Consider the following 15,578-nt stretch of genomic DNA (forward strand, 5'->3'; position numbering starts at 1 on the left):
ACAAATATTTAAATATTTTAAAAAAAATATAACATTACTATACATGAATTAGGGCGGGGAGCATAGGTTCACGTGCCCCATAAAATCCCCCTAGATACGCCCCTTCATAGCTAGCCAATTAAGTGCTGCAACATCATAATACACCTTCTGGGACTAGTTTGCATTTTTTTAAAATTCACTAACTCGACTAATTTTGATTTGCTTCGTGTATGATTTATTAAAGACAAAATATTTTCATACCATATGTTTTCTTTTTCTGAAGCTGAAAATCGAAACTTTTAACTAAAAGTGAAAAGATCACATTCTTTGCGGATGATTATGTTGCTTTAATCCCAAGAATATTGAGAGTTTGAGATAGTTTTGGGAAATCATGTAATCTTTAACATGTCCCGAAAAAGAACGATATGTTAATTTACTTTTCTTTTAGTATACTAGATGATATACCCGTGCGATGCACGTGCCCAATTGTTGCCTTTGTTTTCTTCTTCTTGTTTTTATCCTTTTAATATTTCTTGGTCTATTGTTAATTACACACTTACTACGCCTTTAGGGAAAGAAGAAAGAGAATAAGCTTTTGTTTAATGACGTATAGAACCACGATTACATGTATTGTTATTTATCTTTTGCATTATGTGCATTTTAATTTTTATGAAATCGTGTTACTACACCAATCACTTTGAAACACTTGTCGAGTTTAATGCTTTATTATACAGTGATNCAAGTAATGCAATGGATTCAAGAAGATCATCTAAAGAGTCATAACTGGGATCAACACCTTCAATGGGTCATCAGCAAAGCTAAGGGGAGATCAAGTAGAGCCAGTATCTTCAAGATGGTGATCACTGAAATATCATATGCAATATGGATGGAAAGGAACACACGTATATTTGAGAAGAGATACCGCAATAGTGAAGCCTTAGCAAGAGAACTAGCTTATATTTGTAATGTTAGAGCAAGCCTTAGATCTAGGAATCATATGCAGCAATTTTTGTTATAGTAGAATAGTTATCATAGGTCTATTTTAATTAGTACAGTAGAGGAAGATTAGATAGTCAACTGAGTATAAGCTGGACTATGGCTTTGTAAAGAATAATCCTTGGTGATTAATAAAATAATTAATTACCAAAAAAAAAAATTGACCGTAAAATTATTGCAATTTTTTCTAATTTCATTTGATATGATTGAGATACTATTTAGGGTATAATGCAATTTTTATCGCAATAGTAGTATTTGTTGAGACTATTTTAAAAATAATTAATTGTATATTTATGTATTTTAAAATTTATATAATGTTGAATTCTTATTGAATAGAGTATGTAATCAACTAACTTCGATCATAGAGGGAGAAGTATAATCTTGTATGATGATACTTCTCATACTTCCTAATATATAGCGATTTTTAAAAGAAAAAAATTTCACAAATTAATTGTCTTAATTTTTACTTCAGATATTTTCAACTCATATTTTAGAGAGGGGATACTTATTATACAATTTGAATTTTTTTTTTATATTCTATAACAAATTGAACAAATTTTATGAAGTATTCCAATTGAAATTGCAATTTAATGAGAACTTCGTATAAAATGATATCAATTGACAATGATATAATAAAATTTGAATGTAAATCTACATACATTATCACTAATTCTTTTTTAATGAAATCTTCTTACTTGAAATAGTTATAAATAAATAATATTTCTTAAGGAGATTATAGAATTGTCATATATTAATGTACGTGACCTTAGTATTTTTAATCGGGTGAACATTTGAATTATAAAATTATCAAAAAAATAATTTTTCTAGTTAAAAGTACTTATTGAAAAAATAATAATAACAATCAAGTAATGTATTTAATGAAGATAGTGAAGGTTGAATGGAAAGTAGGGCCCACCTAAAGAATTTAATAGCTTATGGGCACATTAGTTTTGGTTTTTCTAAAGAACCCACAACCAAACTTTTGAGCCTAATGTACAAACAAACAATGCACTAATATATCTAAAATGACCATTATGCCCTCGGTCAACCTCCTCTTCTCTCTTCTATATAATAGAATTATGAGACATACCCATTAGAGAATATATACAATACGCAGCCAATTTTATTATAATGAACATGAAGAAGAATTACAAGTTTTTTCATTTTGAAAATGAACAAGAAGATCACATGGAATCAATAATTTACGATAATGATTAATCATATTGAAGTATGATAGATATATTTTGGACAGCAGCAAATAGCAACGATGAAATGGTATACGTGAGCTGCTATCATTGGTCAAGGGAAATTGTATGAGCTTTTTTATGCAATAATCTAAGGTTGATCACTTAATTGGTTAGTGAGTCAATACTTTTTAGTTATAAAAATTGTGCATCCAACCATATCATATATATATATATTGTAGTCTATGTTTCACATTTTATTCTTCCATTTTCATATCATTTCGTGTGGCTATATAACCATATTAGTAACTAACTGATATTGTAGTTTTTAGCAATATTGAACATGACAAGGAGTAATACGTGGGTGTTCTTGTTCAAGAATTTTTAAAAAATTGACCCCTGATTACTTTTAAAAAAAAAGGACCACTGAGATAAATTTTGAAGAAGAAAGGTGAGCTAAAAATTAAAGATGTTAGGTATCAATCCTTGACCATTATCTTCCAAGGAGGACTCAATTTAATTAGATTTAATTGTTCATATCACACTTTGATTGAGTAATTTACGGCAAAAAGATAAAATATAAATTGTCATTTGTTTGGTCCTCGTAGATCATCAACAGCACCAATAACTAACTTTATTTGACGATTTAATACTTAATTAAAGTTTTGAGTATGTGTACGGATCATGAGGTATAAAAATGTGAAATATTGCATATTTGGTGCACCTTGGAAAAGGACTGTATAAATATAAAATCATCGACCATGTTTTGGGGGAAATGGGAGGAGAAAAAAAAAGGGAATGAGGAAAAAGAAACAGGGCTGTCTTATACGGCAGAGAAAAAGAAAATAAAGAAACAAATTTCGAAAATGATGGCTTATGTCTTAATCAAAAATTAATTAGGATTGGCTATATATAAGTCCGCCAAATTCATTTATTGCTGAAGTTATTGTATTTCATCGTAATACTCAAATTAGGACAATTTGAAAACAATAAGAGCAGCCAGTGCACTATGTACGGAGTCTTGGGAAGTGTCTATTGTATGCAATCTTACCCTGCATTTTTGTAAGGGACTATTTTCACGGCTTGGACTCGTGACGTTCTGGTCACATGGCAACAACTTTATCAGTTACGCGAAGGCTCCCCTTTAACTATTTGAAAAAATAGATGAAAAATATGGACAAGCCGGCTTAGGATATTATTTGAAACAACTTTTAAACTTTATGGAACTTTATTGCAATTGCATGAAAAAACTCACATGTGCGGGAGGTTTACGCTAATCTGATGAATATATGACATGCGTCTTTACATATATTATCGTTACTTAAACATAGTTAACTATATATTCTTACTTCAAGTTTATTACCTAACCATGATAAATTAACACCCATTGTTGTCTTGTTGAAGTAAGTTTTTTCCCTCAATAATACACCATTATCTATCAAATTTGGAAAAGGTTCGAAAGTTACTGGGACGGCTCCAAGAAAATACTTTACCACTGTCCTTTCAAACAATAGTATATATGAGTACAATTTTGTGTTCTAGCTACGTTTCAAATAGCAGCAGCTTTAATTTGTTTTGTAAGGCTTCATGCTACTTCCTCCACTTGCTCACACAAACAATCTTGAATTCAATTAGGGGCGGAGCTAGAGTGCGAGTTACGGATTCACTCAAACTCAGTAATTTCGGCCCAAATCTGATATTTATCTTAAAATATTTATTGAATTTATATATATTATTAATTTATAACTCGGTAACTTAAATAGATTATCTCAAATATGTAATTAAACATCAAATCCTGACTCCGTTTCTGAATTCAGTAATCATTTGTATACTTCCTCTACTACTAGCACATCTTCTTTAATTTTGTTGGGACATGATAACACCATTGACAATGAAATGCTTTTTTCTTATAACCACAAACATATCTTCTTGAGTATTTCATATGTTTAAACATTTTTTCACATTACTCACGCGGATTTACAAATCAAGAAGATTAATTAAGGAATTTTCCATGAAAACGAAAGATACATGTGAAAATTAAGTCTAGGTAATTATATACCATCAATGGCGAACGTCTTTTTCTCCCTGTTAGCATACTTCTTAAGCCTAGATTTTAAAAATAAAAAAAAAAAAAAAAAAAAATCTCTAACATAATGGATGATTACTTCTATAAAAGTGAGGAGTAAACTCAAGATAGAGATCTTTCTGCTTAAGAGGGCTCAAACTTTACGCGTATAACTTTAAAAAATTTAAATTAGTAAACACAGGAGATTCTGCTCATTATCTAATTTCATATAGATAAGGAGATTCTCCTGCTTTAATTGGAGGAGAGACACGTAGTATGATTAATATATCTTTTGCATAAAAGAATATAAGTGCAGAATTCACCAATACCGTTCTTTAGAAATTCTGATAGTAACCTTGTCACAAGATTATGCACTTATTCATGCTAGATTTGGGAAAAAGAAAATTAAGAAAAGAGAACAAGGACTAGCAGTGCTTTTTGTGATTAAATAGAACATGGACAAGAAAATTTTATTAATGGGCTCAAATAAGGATTTAATTTTGTTCACTCAATATAAAGATATTTGCACTATTTCTTTTTTTTTTTTGAAAAATTCCTAGGGAAACCCGCAGCCGCTACCCTTCAGGTGTGCAATGGGTGACCTGCTCACTGTGCAATAGCTCGCAAACCACATAGGAGATGTAAACAAATAAAAAATTTACACTATTATTATAACTTAATCTGTTGTAAAAGGCTATTTGTCTTCCATTAGTTTTACTTAATTATATAAGTATTTTTTAATTGATTTGATAGTGCAAATATTTTTTCTGCCTTTTTGTATATTGGGTTGGAAGAATTGTTAGCAAAGATACCAATAAATGTTGTGGTAGAGTAGCAAGTACTCCCGTAATCCTTAACCAAAGGTCTCGGGTCTTCATGCCCCGAATATGAAGTAGGCTTTGTTTGAAAATGCATTACCCCTCAATGTGGAATTCTCTGATACAAATTAGCCGAATTTCAACAGATACCGAACATCACGTGACAAAAAAAATATTGTTGGCAAAGACAAGGCCACATGTGCGTCTCTTCCTAGTTTCCACTTGACTATGGGCAAGTCTCTTTCTTCTTTGGGGAATTTACGGTTCTTCCACAACTCAAAAGGCAGCCTTTATTTATCTGCCACATACTATTTTTGGAAAGAAGAAGAAATAGCCCTACTTAAAAACAACGAAAGCATGCATAATGGCGGCGCCTAATGCGAATAATTTCCTTTAGAAAGTAGCCATTATATTATATGGGGGATTTCCTCTACTAACCAAAATCTTTTTCCTCTCAGTCAACGAATATTAATTTGTAACTACATAAACTTATGGAAATTCTTGTAAAATTAGCTAACAGATTACGTATAAGACACTACAATTAGTTAGGTTATATTCATGAGCAGAATTGTTTCGTTCTTATCAGATTCGGATCATGTGGAATTGTGAATTAATTAATATATCTCTTTTCCAAAGTAGATTTATAATTAACTTAACCTCTTTGAAATTGTTCGGAGAATTTTCGAAAGGACCTCCAGTCTATTAGTGAGAGATTTAACGTGATATGATAAAAAAATCCTAGAAAAAATTAATATAGACTTCCTCCACTGAGAGTCTTGGTCACATATGACGTATAGACCCGTTTGTCAATATTTTTCCTTTTTTGGATCTCAGTCGAAATATTGTTTGGTTATAATACATTTAACTGAATTTTTAAGATGACTTTCAAAGAATTTTGAAGATGAGTTTTAAATTTGAAAACGTAATTTTTACCTCTTAATTTTCAAGTAAATAATGTTTTCCTCAGGGGCGAATTCAGCCTATTGAATGTGGGTTCCCGTGAACTCAGTAGTTTTTGCATATACCATGTATATGTATTAAAAAATCCACTAAATATCCATAAATATTTTATTGTGACCCAGTTATTTATTGTATATTTACTTAAGGTCGTTATAGGAACCCATAAACTTTAAATCCTAGATCCGCCTCTGGTTTTCCTCTCACAAAATCAACAATTTTTCAAGTGAAATGCAGATCCAAATACAATTTTAATTTTCAAATACCTCTTTTCAGCTTAACTTCAAAAATTACCTTTTCAAATCTTACATCTTTTAGGTCCAAATTAAACTCTTAATTTGAGCACTGTCTAGAAAATATAATGCAAGAGCTTGAAGTAGAGAGAAAAAAGACGGAATTATATAGGCTCGAGATGCCTTTCCAAATCATTAAAAGAGGTGTTTAATTAAGTGGAAATTGATGATGAGTTTCAACTTTTGTTGGAGTTGCATTAAGAAAATGTCATTGGGTTATTAAACTAGGGAAAGATTATTCTTCCACATAGGAGACAAACGACACAAAAATAATTAATACTAGTAAAAAGAGGACATCATTTTGCACTCTCAATGTCACCTTCGACAAGGGACTTGTTTATAGTATTATTTTACAAATTCTTATTGAGGGCAAAACGCGAAAACCATTACATTAATAGTCACTCCAATATATAAAGTGTTTTTTTATAACCACTTCGGAAATGAGACCCTTCAAGAAATCCAAATGTTAATAACAAGTTATAGTGTTTAAGCAATAATTCAAGTTCAGCCTTTTTGGTATTCGGCCTTGTCATCATATTGGATCATTAAGGAATTTTAACATCAAATAGTGGGTGCACGAAATACTCGAAAGTTAAAAGTAAGGTGTATCATCCAATAGCGCTTTGCCAAATATATTCGCCAAGTAATAATATATAATAAGTATTAATTTGAGAAAAAGGTACGATCTTAGAACCTCTATGACCCAAAACAAACTCATAAACGTCGAGTAGCGATAACAGATCGAATGCGTTACCCAAAAAATTCTTGCATATGCCATCTGGTGTCTGTCCCCTACCCTCCAAGACCAAAAAGAAAAAGAAATAAAAGGAAAGAAAACGAAAAAGAAATGGAGAAATTAAAAAAGCATCATGAATTATTATGTGGGTCCTAAAAATAGTAAGCAATTTTGTGTGGCAGAAGAGGAAGGCAGGTGTCGATTGATCCAGAGTAGATGCCCAAAATGCCTGGAATATTTGGCTTATGATTGGTCAGTCCACACCTAGTGTTTACCTGCATATCCACTGGATATACAACATTACATATGCTATGTATTCAAAATATTTTCACATTAAAATATGGGGAAAAGGAAGAAAAAGTATAATATCCAACTCTTTTTTATAATTGAACAAAAATGTCATTACCATTGGCTTCTAAAACTATGGAGCATGACGGATATCATGATGTGTTCTTCACATATAAAACAATCACAATATTTGGTCCTAACCCAACTAATTATCCTCAAAATATTCACACCAATGCTATTTTGGTATGTAAATGCATACATTAAACCTATTATTATAAGAGTAAGTGATAAAACTATTTCAGGATTTGAGTTGCACGATATAAAGTAGACAATAATGTTCGAGGTTCAAATCACAACCTATTACTATAATTTATAGCATATATTATCAACTTTTCATGTGCTTAAACATTCCAAACATATCATTTTGTAAAGTGCATAGTTAGTTAAAGGGTAGTTAACTTGGACGACAATATGTTCGTCCGAACTTAGTATTTTCGACGTGCATCAAAGATATATATACTAAAATCTCAACAAATACTATATTTGAATTGAACCTAAGATTTTAAAAGTACAATTAGTTTAATGCTAAAAATATTAAATCTCAAATCAAGTTTAAATTTTGAATCTACTTCTGCTTAGGCTCCTTTGCTTGTAGATAGGAGTAAGAAGTAATAGGAAATATTAGGCATCATTTTAAACCATAAATAGTTTGATGTTTCCTCTTCATAAATGCTAATTCCACCAATGTTTAGGTTTACCGTCACATGAGACAACCCCCACCCCCACCCCCACACCCCTTTTTTTTAGTTTGTCTGCAGCTGTGGCATTACCTAAGTTACATTTTAAATAAAAGGGATAGAGGTTTTTTGCTGTATAACTAGATTTCCACCTTGTTATTATGCGCATATACTGAGTAATAAAGCTTCTGTTATGGCTTTTGAAACAGATTTTTTTGGACTAGAGGGATAAGCAGATAACAAAATTTATTCAGTCTCGCGTGTGCTCAATGCCCACTAACAAATAATAAAATGCACACCCTAATACACATGTCAACATTCTAAGGTTCAACAAAAGTTGGATTAATACAATTACATACTGCATAATTCATAAATCCTATTAACTGACAAAATTTTCTCTTATAAACAAGATGTTTTTTCTCTTTTCCTAAATGAAATATGTATACTGTCACTATCATGTACTTGGTACAAGTATACAACATATGGCAGCAAAAAAAAAAAAAAAAAAGACATTTGACCTAAAACATATTTTGTCTTGTTTTTACTAAAGTGAAGCTTCCTTGTGTTAATATATATGTAACTAATACTGCTTTGGACCTAGGCCGCACGGATTACCAGAGTCTAAAACCTGCTTGTTTTTATATCCAACAATTTTCTGATATTTCACCAATGTGGTATTTGCATAGAATGTCACATACCCCCACCGCACCGCACCGCACCCACTAGGGACTGGAGGTTCTTGGTGACGTTTTTATTCCACCATCATCTCTCAAATATGCGTAATTTGCCTAATTACCCATGAGGCAGATGTGGATGTGAAAATTGATATACAAGTCATCCCTGAAGAGAGGAAGCTTCAACTATCTTGGCTCGACAATCCAAGAAAAATGAAAATAATGATGATATCATACATCGTATTAGAGTAGAGCGGATGAAATGGAGGCTCGCATGCGATGTTGCCATAAAGACTTAAAGATAAGTTCTACAGAGTGGTTGGTAGGCCAACTATGTTGTATGTGGCAGAGTTGTTAGTTAGTCAAGAACTCACACGTTCAGAAGAAGACGAAAGCAGCGAAAATGATGATGTTTAGGATGTGTGAGCATATTAGGAGAGATAAGATTAGGAACGAAAATATACGCGGGGCAAGGTAGGAGTGGCCTCCGTGATGGACAAGATAAGGGAAGCGAGGCTGAGGTGGTTCGGGCATATGAAGAGGAGGAGCACAGATGCCTCAATAAGAAGGTCGAGAGGTTGTTAGTGATAGATATAAAGGAGAGGTAGAGGTAGACCGAAGAAAAATTGGGGAGAGGTGATTAGACAGGACATGAGACATCTTCTGTTCATCGAGGACAATGACCATAAATAGGAGAGCATGAAGGTCGAGGATTACGGTAGAAAGCTGATAGGTAGCCGAGTGTTTTCTCTCTTTTCTGTGGGAGACCGTGGTCTAGGTTAGAACACTTTTTCTGCTCCCTCTTCTCCTTGTTAGTATTGTTACTATTTTTCTATTGTTATTTTATTCTTCAATTTTATTATTGTTGTTGTTGTTCCTTTGCTTCGGTTATCTTACGATTTTTGCTACCAACTTTTTTTTTTCTTCAATATTTTCATTATAGCGTCTTTACTCATGTATTTTTCAAACTTGTTTTGAAAATATTTTTTTTAAGCCGAAGGTCTATTGGAATCACTCTCTACCTCACACAAGGTAAAGGTAAGATTTGCGTACACTCTATTCTTGCCAAACCCCACTTACAACAAAGTAGGCTCAAATACTTCTTTCACCAATAGAGAGAAATTTTAACGGCTAATATCTATTGTTGGGTTGGCAGCAAATAATCAGATCTTAGTAACTAACTATTTGCCCCTTAGCTGGTGGCTAGTTTATCACCTTGTGTTTCAAAACAGATGTGCTCATTTTCTACAATTTCTCTAGACCCAAATTAGAAATTACTGCAAGCATCATCTCTGCCTCTACAATTTACAAATCTCTCTGTAGTCAGCAATGACAAGCAGAAGCTTGCATATACTGCATCTCACTACTTTGACATCATGACCAAATTTCAGGGATTTTGTCTGCAAATTATCAGCCAAGAGAAAGTCTTTGGCAATGCGCAAATTCTGCATTGCTACCTACCAAGGCAGTGGCTGCAGAGCTACTGAAACTAAGTCACCAAAAGCAAATTTTCCTTCTCTTCATCTTTATACAGCTCAAAAAGTTTGAACCAACTGCAATCTATAAACCAAGAATCTTCAAACATGTGCTTATGTCATACTTAACAAGAAACTCCAGACTTTGCACATATGCTTTGACCTGCCGCAATGAAACTTCGCCACTATTCTGGAACTTCCAGAACCAGTAGGGAAATTCCAGACTGGAAGATCCAGAACTTCCCCAGGAATTCCTATGAATAATGGAGTAACTGAATTCATTATGCAAAATCACTGTTTACATCATCTTGCCTTTTCAAGTTCCCAAAGAGGCCAAGATCTGTTAATTATTCATTCTTCTAAGTCAATTTATGAGTTAAAACTAGTTGTCTGTTGGATACCTAGTACAACATCAAGAAGAAGTACATGAACCAAAAGGAAAAATCAAAAAGAGAGTGTTGAGGCTAGAATCAGATTTAAAAAAAGCACCTTTTTTTTTTAAAATAGTACTCACTACTATCACATAGTACAAGATATTGATATGCTCTATATCAGAACTCTCTAACACCCACATAATACAGAGTAAAATGGCCCACAGGAACCCATTTCACCTTTTTAATTAAGAAGGTTCCAAGAACTCCAAAATGCTAAAGGAAAAGACAGCATAGCTTGGAATTTTGTGAAAACAGAATTTATGAAAGGCATTTTCAGCCGAAACAATTGAACCAACAAAACCAATATCTCTTCAAAAAGCTGCAGAAGAAGATTAAGTCAAGGGACAACTTCTCAATAAAACGTGTCAACACCAAAGCAAAAGGGTCCCCAAAGGAACCAATGGTGACATAGAGTTTGATACAAATCTTATAGGAAAAACTTTTGAGGGTCCCTTTCAGTAGAGAGGCTACTGATGTTTGTCGTCCTCTTATTGGTCCATCTCACATTAACATCAGCCTTTTGGGGATACCATCCTACAATAATGTTTGACATCATTGCATGCCTCACCCACATGACTGCCAACACTCACAATCCTGAACAAAAGTTCAATTATAGAAAGGGGAAAAAATGCTCTCTTTGAACCACCTACCTTACACAATTTAAAGGACAGATATAAAATGTTGCAAGAAAGCAAACTAAGTCTTTGATGTGTCTATGTTCTATATGAGAAGACATGTGGATTGCACATGTGTACATCTGGATAGCCCATATTTAGATATGATAAGGTTGAGTAGGGAACAAAATCTTGGACGTGGCATCTAACAAACCAGAGATATGCCTGTTTCAATTGATAACTGAAGCAAGAAATGGAAAAGAATATCAGAAACCATGACCATATAGGGAATAATAAACAATATTGCTATCAAGAGACGGACCCAAGATTTCAGACAAGCAACCTCAAGGCTACCATAAACGCCTAAATATTCTTTATAGTTTGTGTAGAAAATATACTGCATATTCTTAATAACTTGAAGGCAAGACTGTCATTTTAGTTTCCACCTAAGCAAATTCTTTTAGGCTCAAACTACATGGTTTTGATGTCTCTGTCTTTTTGCTTTTGATAAGCTAAAATCAAAACGGCTGCTTTGACTCAACTCAAATGAAAATTTTCAATTCCAAGTGATGTCATTTTTATTAATTATTGTATTAATCTTCACAAACTTCTCAGAAAAAATGTCTTAATCTTCAGGATAGCAGCTAGTCTCCCAAAACTTACTTTCCACCTTCTTTCTTTAAAACTTATATCTTGTTGCTATTAACGATTTAAACATTGGCAAGACTTTACAAGATTCTACTAATTGATATTCTAAACACATACACAATTAGCAAATTGAACTATTTATAGACTTTAGGTTAATGCAAATGCATACTTTCCGTTGAACTCCCAGACCTCGATTTAAGTACCAATCTGAGTCTCTAAATTCCTAGAAGTCTAAAGTCCTAAAAGGTAAAGACACAGGCAAATAAATCCCAACACCTAAAAATTTCACCATACCTCGATTTAAGTACCAATCTGAGTCTCAAAATTCCAAGAAGTCTAAAGTCCTAAAAGGTAAAGACACGGGCAAATAAATCCCAACACCTAAAAATTTCACCATTCATTTATTCCTTTCACTAGAAGAAATCTACAAACACAGCAGTACGTAACATCTCAAAACTCAATAATCAGAAACAGACACAAAATCAATCAACTTCTCCAAAATCCCGTGTTAGAATATTTCAATGATAGCCTATGAAACAGTTCCCAAATAACTGGATTCAACAGAATCATTAAGGCATCCAAAAATAGGCTAAATATACCAAAGGATAATGACCTAAGGACTACTAAGCTTTACCTATTCGATACTTCAGAAAAACAATGTCACCGCATAGCCGATGCTCGAAGCAGGGAGATGCGGTAGCAGACTGTTGAACTAAACATAACACAAAATTTGGACATCTGTGTTTTCTTTTCTTTCCTTTTCCTTTTTGAAAGTTTTAGATGCCTTAGAGAGAAAAAGGCCGGGACCACGGGGAGTGGGAGAAAGGCGGCTGGGGACATTAAAATTGAAAATGAAAAAACCAAAGGTTCCAATGTATTCGAATGCACGATATAAGCCCAACGGCTGAACTCCTTTGCCAGCATTTCGAAATCCGCCTGTGTTCAGTGGACCTTGTACAGAGTAAATTTTTCCCCAAAACGGATTAGACTAAACCTCCTTCGATACAACGAGGGTCCGATCTGATAGCTATACTATATGTTTTAAGCCAAACATATCATCCCAGACAAGACAATTGTTTTAGGTTTCATTTTTTCATCAGCAAACACAAGTTGTCAATGCAGAAACAAAACCAAAGACACTACAGCACCAGGGGAACATGTCCGAATGAACAAAATAGAAACTTATGAAGCCTATTCAATAAAACATTCCACCTATACTACTAAACCCCTATGGAAAATGGTCATGAAAACAAGTTCCAGTAGCACAACATGTATATCTAAACTATTTGTGAAGAATAAGAAAAGACGTGTATTGATGACAAGATAATTTGATGAATAAACATATTTATAGGTCTCAAACAAAACACAATATAATGTTCGTTCAATATAGGACGTCACTAAATTAGAACTTAACACTTTGAACATTTTCAACATGCCTCCAACAAAACCAAAGCCAAGCTTCAGGTGCTGAGGCAACCGACAGAGCAGAAATGGCGCCTCACCAGACTTAGTCGAGGTGCTGCATAAAAACGATTAACAAGCACACACCTGGGTTAAGGCACAAGGCCTTTAGCATGCGCATCTTTCAAGCCAAAAAAGGGGGGTTCGAAGGCGGGGAAATTAGGATCCAGGAAAGAAAAAGGAAATCTTCTGCAGGAGAAAAAGAGACATACTCATGAGAGTTGAGAAGACAATAGAAAACAAATAATGTGAGAAGATCATCAACGATCTCAGTCGGAAGAAGTGCAGGAAAGAGAGATCTTCACAGAATTCTTCTTTCTTCTAATTCCTTTCTTTATTTTTTTCTTTTGGCAAACATTAAACTGCCTGCACCTTTTTTTCCCCTCTATTTCTTTTCTTTTCTCCCTTGGGGAAAGTAGAGAATCACGTTCTGCTGCTAAGCCTCCATTTCTTGTTTTCTTCTTCTCCTAGTGCGCTTCTTCTTTCTATGGCCTGTGGAAGCCTCTGTCATTTTTTTTTATTTTCGGGAAAGAGATAACTGCTCTATTTATAGTTGAAAGACATAAAGTGATTTGTCTTTTGATGAAAATCAGAAAACTCAAAAAACTTAATTAATTTACACCAAGATGGTGTTAGGTTTATTATAAAAACATTAAATAGAAGGACGCATAAGCTCTCCAAGAACCAAGCTAATCGTCTATACAGTAAGGAACTTCCTGTTTAGACCAAAAGAACACTCAGAAAAGATTTACACCATGAGGTCACTTAATAGGCAAACGCAGGTAGCTCTCTACACGAACATAAATTAGTGTAAGATATCTTTAAACTGTCAGTGCACATAACTTAAGCTCTTGCAACAAAGCTGTTAGGATCGGGAATCCGGGTAGTGTGGAATTTAGCCAAACAACGTTATAATGACAATAACAAAGACAATGCAAGTTGATAATAAAGACAATTAAAGCATATAAAGAAGGCACAAATTTAACGTGGTTCGGTAAAAATATGACCTACATCCACAAGCGGAGAGGAGCAATTTCACTATAACAACAGGCACACAAAAGAGAGTACAAAATTAAGATGAAACTCTAATTATCCTAAAATATATCCCAAGATAATACCCTCGCTACAATCACTCACAAGCAAGAGGTTCACTCAAAGTGTTTCCCAACACTAACTCTATGGAATATAATAAAACACTCTATTACAAGAATACTCAAAATGAGTTTCTAATCAAAATATGGGATGATTCAAATGAAGTAAGATGGCCTATATTTATAGGGAAAAGTTCTTGGTCCCAAGTAAAGAAAAAAGAATAAAAGAAAATAATTTTATTCTTTGGCTCCAAGATTGAATACTTTGGCTCCAAGATTAGATACTTTGGCTTCAAGATTAGCCATGAACAAATTTTGGCCATATCTTACAAAAGCTGCACAAATAGAGAAATTAATCGTAACATTAGTCGGAATTTTATCTATTTACACTTGATCCCTAGAGTCTGTTTGATTTCTAGTTTGTTAGAGTCAGTTAAAACTTAAAAGGAATTTCTAGCTGAAGTATGTCAGCTCTCGGCTCCATAAATTGAGGTTACAATCACACGAACACCCATTTTAGCTTCTTATAATTGTTCCCTTATTTCTTTAGTGGAAACCAGTAATCACAACAATCACGTATCCGTATTGTTTCATAAATTCATCCATAAACATTAAACTAATGAGATAAAATAGAATTTACCATTGGTTGGTTCGGTTTCCGCTGATTGAGGAATTACAACTGAGGAACAACGGCAACAGTTATCAACACTTTACCCCGTGTAAACACCTTAAAACTGTATCATTTGCTTCTTAGATTGCTCCAATTTGGAGGGATGGGACACAGAAAGCGCCGCTGTAATTCAACAAATCCCCGCGATTTCAACTTTTTTTGGTTTTTCTCATTTTTCTTCGTTAATGGCATGAGGTCTAAGCGGTCAAAATGGGCTTGGCCCGGGAAGCCAGCCCAACCAGCTTACTATTTGGCTAGTGTTGGGCTAGAATTTTTTAAGCCCATTTAAAGTTGAAGCTTATAAGTCCGGTCCAAGTCAGTCTGCTGATCTTTGAGACTTGATCGAGATTGGGTCTGATCAGCTCGTGGGCCAAAAATTAATTAACTATTAAATATTTAATATTTAAAAAAAGTAAAAACATAAAAAACTATTAACTGTAATCCCCATTCCCCAACCC

At 33.6% G+C, this 15,578-nt stretch overlaps 1 long non-coding RNA gene across 1 annotated transcript; it reads right to left on the reverse strand.

The window, feature by feature from the left end:
- Positions 1-10,893: 10,893 nt before the first annotated feature.
- Positions 10,894-15,311, reverse strand: LOC109208029. The gene is made up of 2 exons (XR_002065095.1): positions 15,091-15,311; positions 10,894-11,491 (listed from the first exon to the last, which is right to left on the reverse strand). It is a non-coding gene; the product is annotated as an uncharacterized LOC109208029 (long non-coding RNA).
- Between the last annotated feature and the right edge of the window lie 267 nt (positions 15,312-15,578).

The sequence above is a fragment of the Nicotiana attenuata genome, unplaced genomic scaffold (assembly GCF_001879085.1).
Source record: "Nicotiana attenuata strain UT unplaced genomic scaffold, NIATTr2, whole genome shotgun sequence".
Taxonomy (NCBI): Eukaryota; Viridiplantae; Streptophyta; class Magnoliopsida; order Solanales; family Solanaceae; genus Nicotiana; species Nicotiana attenuata.